The 7,153-nt window shown below is 40.9% G+C and overlaps 1 pseudogene; it reads right to left on the bottom strand.

Annotated features, from left to right (window-relative positions):
* Nucleotides 1-4,606: 4,606 nt before the first annotated feature.
* On the bottom strand, nt 4,607-5,761 carry LOC105857864 (large ribosomal subunit protein uL30-like; annotated as a pseudogene).
* Between the last annotated feature and the right edge of the window lie 1,392 nt (nt 5,762-7,153).

Here is a 7,153-nt window from a genome sequence, read left to right as displayed (position 1 = left end):
CAGCCTGAGCAAGAGCAAGACCCCGTCTCAAGGTCAGGAGTTCAAAACCAGCCTGAGCAAGAGCAAGACCCCGTCTCTACTATAAATAGAAATAAATTAATTGGCCAACTAATATATATAGAAAAAATTACCCAGGCATGGTGGTGTATGCCTGTAGTCCCAGCTACTCAGGAGGCTGAGGCAGGAGGATCGCTTGAGCCCAGGAGTTTGAGGTTGCTGTGAGCTAGGCTGATGCCATAGCACTCACTCTAGCCTGGGCAACAAAGCGAGACTCTGTCTCAAAAAAAAAAAAAAGAAAGAAATTAGCTGGACAACTAAAACAAAAAATATATATATATACTATATATATAGTATATATATACTATATAATATATATAGTATATATATACTATATTATATTATATTATATAGTATATATATACTATATATAGTATATATATACTATATTATATATATAGTATATATATACTATATTAAAAAATATATATATATATAAATTAGCTGGGCATGGTGGCATGTGCCTATAGTCCCAGCTACTCTCAGAAGGCTGAGGCAAGAGGATGGCTTGAGTCCCGGAGTTTGAGGTTGCTGTGAGCTAGGCTGACACCACAGCACTCTAGTCCTGGCAACAGAGTGAGGTTCTGTCTCTAAATAAATAAAAAGAATGTTGTATTAGCCAGGTGCGGTGGCATGTGCCTGTAGTCCCAGCTACTTGGGAGACTGAGGAGGGAAAATTGCTTGAGCCCATGAGTTTAAGTTCAGCCTTGACAACAGCAAAACCTTGTGTTCCCCCTCCCCCCAAAAAAGAGTGTTATTTAAATGTATATTAGGCTGGGCACAGTGACTCACGCCTGTAATCCTAGCACTCTGGGAGGCTGAGGCGGGCGGATTGCTCGAGGTCAGGAGTTCGAAACCAGCCTGAGCAAGAGCGAGACCCCATCTCTACTAAAATTAGAAAGAAATTAATTGGCCAACTAATATATATAGAAAAAATTAACCAGGCATGGTGGTGCATGCCTGTAGTCCCAGCTACTCGGGAGGCTGAGGCAGGAGGATTGCTTGAGCCCAGGAGTTTGAGGTTGCTGTGAGCTAGGCTGACGCCACGGCACTCACTCTAGCCCGGGCAACAGAGTGAGACTCTGTCTCTAAATAAATAAATAAATAAATAAATAAATAAATAAATAAATAAATGAATGAATGAATGAATGAATGAATGAATGTAATCATACAGTATGTAACCTTTTCTCTCTTTCGTTTGTAGAGACAGGTTCTTGCTCTGTCACCCAGGCTGGAGTGCACGTGGTGCGATCATAGCTGCAGCCTCAAACTCCTAGGCTGAAGGGATCCTCCCACCTCAGCCTCCTGAGAGGTTGGGACTTTTGACATTGATTTTTAAAAATTCACCATAATTCTCTGGAAATTCATCCAAGTTGTTTCATGTATGGATAGATCCGTAGTTCTTTTTATTGCTGAGAATTCCAACGTATAGATGGATCACAGTTTGTTTAAACTTTTCATCCGTTGAAGGACATCTGGGTGGTTTCCAGTTTTGGGTTATTACAAATAGAGCTGCTAGCTGCTATGAACATTCATAAACAGGTTTTTATGTAAACACAAGTTTTAATTTTTCCAGATATATATGCTCAAGGAGAGCAATTGCTAGGCTGTATGATAATCATACGTAGTTTTAAAAATTATTACTTTTTCCTTTTGTTTTGCATGTATTATAGTTTTTATGAAATTGCCAAATTGTTTTGCAGAGTGGCTGTAGCATTTCACATTTCCACTAACAATATATAAATGATACAGTTTCTCTATATCCTCATTTGGTGTTGTCACTAATTTTTATTTTTTTGAGACAGACTCTCACTCTGTTGCCTGGACTAGAGTGCCGTGGCGTCAGCCTAGCTCACAGCAACCTCAAACTCCTGGGCTCAAGCGATCCTGCTGCCTCAGCCTCCTGAGTAGCTGGGACTACAGGCATGCGCCACCATGCCTGGCTAATTTTTTCTATATATTTTTAGTTGGCCAATTAATTTATTTTTATTAGTAGAGACGGGGTCTCGCTTTTGCTCAGGTTGGTTTCGAGCTCCTGACCTTGAGCAATCCGCCCACCTCGGCCTCCCAGAGTGTTAGGATTACAGGCGTGAGCCACCGTGCCCAGCCGTCACTAGTTTTTAATTTAGCCATGCTGGTAGGTGTGTAGTGATATCTCATTGTGGTCTTCATTTATATTTCCCTAATAGCTAATGATGTCGATCATCTTTTCATGCGATTATTTTCCCTTTCTATATTCTCTTCTCTGAAATTTCTTTTCATATGTTTTGCCCATTTTATGATTGGATTGTTATTTATTTTCTTTTTTTTGAGACAGAGTCTCGCTTGTTGCCCAGGCTAGAGTGAATGGCATGGCGTCAGCCTAGCTCACAGCAACCTCAAACTCCTGGGCTCAAGCAATCCTCCTGCCTCAGCCTCCCAAGTGGCTGGGACTACAGGCATGTGCCACCATGCCTGGCTAATTTTTTCTATATATATTAGTTGGCCAATTAATTTCTTTCTATTTATAGTAGGGACGGGTCTCACGCTTGCTCAGGCTGCTCTTGAATTCCTGGCAGCAAGTGATCCTCCCAGCTTGGCCTCCCAGAGTGCTGGGATTACAGGCGTGAGCCACTGCGCCCAGCCAGGATTGTTATTTTTAATGTTTAGTTTTGAGAGTTCTTTATATATTCTAAGTGTTAGTCCTTTATTGGATATGTGGTTTGCAAATATTTCTGTCTGTAGCTTGTCTTGCATCCTCATAACAGGGTCTTTCATGGACCAAGTTTTTCGTTTTTTTTTTTTTTTTTTTTTTTTTTTTTTGAGACAGAGTCTCACTTTGTTGCCTAGGCTAGAGTGAGTGCCGTGGCGCCAGCCTGGCTCACAGCAACCTCAATCTCTGGGCCTCAGCGATCCTCCTGCCTCAGCCTCCCGAGTAGCTGGGACTACAGGCATGCGCCACCATGCCCGGCTAATTTTTTGTATATATATTTTTAGTTGGTCAATTAATTTATTTCTATTTTTGGTAGAGACGGGGTCTCGCTCAGGCTGGTTTCGAACTCCTGACCTTGAGCAATCTGCCCGCCTCAGCCTCCCAAAGTGCTAGGATTACAGGCGTGAGCCACCATGCCCGGCAAGTTTTTCCTTTTGATGAAAATCTTTCATCAATCTTTGCTCTTATGAATCATGTTTCTAGGCCAGGCACAGTGGCTCACGTCTGCAATCCTAGCACTTCGGGAGGCCAAGCTGGGAGGATCACTTGAGGCCAGGAATTCAAGAGCAGCCTGGGGCAACAGTCAGTCCCATCTCTACAAAAAATGTTTTTAAATTATCTGGGTATGCTAACGCATGCCTATAGTCCCAGCGATTCAAGAGGCTGAGGCAGGAAGATTGCTTGAGCCCAGGAGTTGGAGCTGACAGTGAGCTATGATTACGCCACTGCAGTCCAGCCTGGGTGACACAGCCAGACCCCATCTCTAAAAAACTAAATAAATAAACAAAATTAAATTAGGAAAAAAACTTTTATAAAATCATGCCTCTGATGTCAAGTCCAGGAACTCTTTACCTGGCTCTAGATCCCAAAGATTTTCTCCCACTTTTTTTCTAAAAGTTGTATAGTTTTACATTTTAGTCTATGATCCAATTTAATTTTCATACAAAAATGTAAGGTTTAGGTAGAGGTTTTTTTGTTTTCTTTTGTTTTGCTTATGAATGCCCAATTGCTCTGAACAATTCGTTGAAAAGGCTGTCTTTCCTTTGTTGAGTTGTTTTTACTCCTTTGGGCATATTTGTGTGGGTCTATTTCTGGGTTCTCTATTCTTTTTTTTTTTCTTTTCTTTTTTTGCATTTTCTATTCCCATGGGTTCTCTATTCTGATCTATGGGTCTATCCCTCCACTAGTACCACACAGTCTTAATGTCACTATATTATAACTCTTGAAAGTAGGGGCACTCATTCCTGCCACTTTATTTTTCTTTTTCAAAATTGTTTTAGCCATTCTAGTTTCTTTGTCTTTCCACTTAAATTTTATAATAATCTATATTATAGATTATTATTTATAATAATCTATAATTATTGTGGATATAGACACATATATATCCACAAAAACTCTTACTATGATTTTGATAGGGACTGCGTGACACCTGTATATTAATTTGGGGAGAAATGACATCATTACTAGGTTGTCTTTCTAAGAACATTGTATGTTTCTCCATTTATTTAGATGGTCTCTGATTTCTTTCATCATTATTTTATACTTTTCAGCATGTAAGTGATGTATGTGTTTTGTTAGATTTATACCTAAGAATTTCTTTTTTTGGGTGATTGTAAGTGGTATTATAGTTTTAATTTCAGTGTCCCAGGAATTTGTTGTTATTACAATTCACCCCTATCAATGCAGGGGTTAGGGGCACCAACCTCCTGCACAGTTGAAAATCCTTGTATAACTTTTGATTCCCAGAAATTTAACTACTTAACTTAAAAAGTTATACATGAAAATCCATGTTTAACTTTTGACACCCCAAAACCATCCGTGTATAACTTTTTTTTTTTTTGAAAGCAGCCACTGTTTATTAACTGACCAGATTACAAAAATAATCATGGTAGACACCTTAGTTCATTCTTCTAATAAGCCTGTTGATCTGGTCCTCCCTGTTGCCAGCATCTCCACCTTCTACAAAATGGGTTGTCTTTTTCTTCATTCCACCCCGTGGAGATGATAACTTGAAGGGCCACAGGAAATTATTTGCTTCTTCGAAGCGTTTCCCAACAGTATAGATCTCATGAATCAGATCCTCCATGAAGATGATTCCATATTTACCAAGAGATCGAGCAATCAAATCGTTATCTGTCAACGCATTTCGTTTCTTATTGATTTTGCCATAACCACGCTTGTAGATTAGTTCATTTACTGACTTTAGGTTTGTGTACCCCCATGCAATATATGGTTCTACAATCCTCGGCAGGTTAATTAAAGCCTTGTTGAGCTTAACAAAGGTTCCACTGAAGATCTGGCGAAGGTGAAGAGGCTGCAACACCTTTCAATCTTTGGGCTCACACCATTGATACCTCGAATCCTGATGACAGATGCCAATTTGGGTTCTGCAGGTACATAAAAGTTGCCTGCTTTTCTTGCTGTCCTAGCCATTTGAATCTCAGTTCTGTACATCTACCTGTATTCTTGTGATAACGCTTAGCTTTTTCATAGATAAGCTTCCTCCTTGCTTTTCGAAGCATCTTTTGGCCAAATTTCTCTCTCTTGCATTTGATCTTCAGCTCCGCGAAATTTCTTCGCTTTTTCTTTCTTTCTTTTTTCTTTTTGGAGACACTTTGACACTTCGCTTTGTTGCCCAGGCTGGAGTGAGTGCCATGGCGTCAGCCTAGCTCACAGCAACCTCACACTCCTGGGCTCAAGCAATCCTTCTGCCTCAGCCTCCTGAGTAGCTGGGACTACAGGCATGCACCACCATGCCCGGCTCATTTTTTCTATATATATTAGTTGGCCAATTAATTTCTTTCTATTTATAGTAGGGATGGGGTCTCGCTCTTGCTTAGGCTGGTTTCGAACTTCTGACCTCGAGCAATCCGCCTGCCTTGGCCTCTAGAGTGCTAGGATTACAGGTGTGACCCACCGCGCCCGGCCTCTTCACGTTTTCTTAAGGGTTTCCGACACAGCAGGGACCTTCTTTTTCTTCTCTTCGGCACCCTCCATGGTTCCAGCCGGAAAAGAGCCATGTATAACTTTTGATTACCAAAAACTTAAGCCCACTTGTTGACTGGCAGCCTTACCAATAACATAAACAGTCAATGCATATTTTGTCTGTTATATGTATTATCTACTGTATTCTTTTTTTTTTTTTTTTTTTTTGAGACAGAGTCTCGCTTTGTTGTCCAGGCTAGAGTGAGTGCCGTGGCGTCAGCCTAGCTCACAGCAACCTCAAACTCCTGGGCTCGAGCGATCCTCCTGCCTCAGCCTCCCGAGTAGCTGGGACTACAGGCATGCGCCACCATGCCCGGCTAATTTTTTATATACATATCAGTTGGCCAATTAATTTCTTTCTATTTATAGTAGAGACGGGGTCTCGCTCTTGCTCAGGCTGGTTTTGAACTCCTGACCTTGAGCAATCCGCCCGCCTCGGCCTCCCAGAGAGCTAGGATTACAGGCGTGAGCCACCGCGCCCGGCTGTATTCTTATAATAAAGTAAGCTAGACAAAAGAAAATGTTAAGAAAATCACAAGGAAGAGAAAATATATTTATAATGTGAAAGTTGATCATATGAATTGGCTCATTCTTGTCAAACTCAAGTAAAACAGAGTTGAGAGGCCAGGGCATAAAACATTGCCCCAAGAACGTAACTTTTTGCAAGCCTGGCTGCTGAAACTGCCTGCTGAAACCTGAAACCAGTTTTACCTAATACTTGCTGGAACAACCTCCTGCAACTCTAAGAATAGTTTTATCCATTGCCATCCCTTACCAATCAAAACTTGCCAGCTCCCCAAAGCCTTATTAGTGCCAATGAACTTTCCCAAAGAGCAATACATAACATTTTTTTTTTCTCTCTCTCTTTTATTTATTTATTTTTTTTGAGACAGAGTCTCATTCTGTTGCCGAAGCTAGAGTGCTGTGGTGTCAGCCTAGCTCACAGCAACATCAAGCTCCTGGGCTCAAGCAATCCCACTGCCTCAGCCTCCCAAGTAGCTGGGACAACAGGCATGTGCCACCATGCCCAGCTAATTTTTTCTATATATTTTTAGTTTGGCCAATTAATATCTATTTTTAGTAGAGATGGGGTCTCGCTCTTGCTCAGGCTGGTTTCAAACTCCTGAGCTCAAATGATCCTCCTGCCTCGGCCTCTCAGAGTGCTAGGATCACAGGCGTGAGCCACCACGCCGGGCCTCTCTCTTTTCAAACAAAACTCCTAACATTCTCTTTGTTCTCCAGACATACTGAAGACCACCCAGTCTGCGTGTATGCACTGAATTGCAATTCTTTATTTTATATTTGTTATATGATATATATTTTTTATATTGTTTCTCAAATAAACCATTTTGATTTCAGAGATTTGTCTCTATATTTTATTTGACTTTGACAACAGGACTGTTACTGTATTTATGGATA

Source organism: Microcebus murinus, chromosome 18 (assembly GCF_040939455.1).
Source record: "Microcebus murinus isolate Inina chromosome 18, M.murinus_Inina_mat1.0, whole genome shotgun sequence".
Lineage (NCBI taxonomy): Eukaryota > Metazoa > Chordata > Mammalia > Primates > Cheirogaleidae > Microcebus > Microcebus murinus.
The sequence above is the reverse complement of the archived record's forward strand: the minus strand, read 5'-3'. Positions and strand labels throughout refer to the sequence as shown.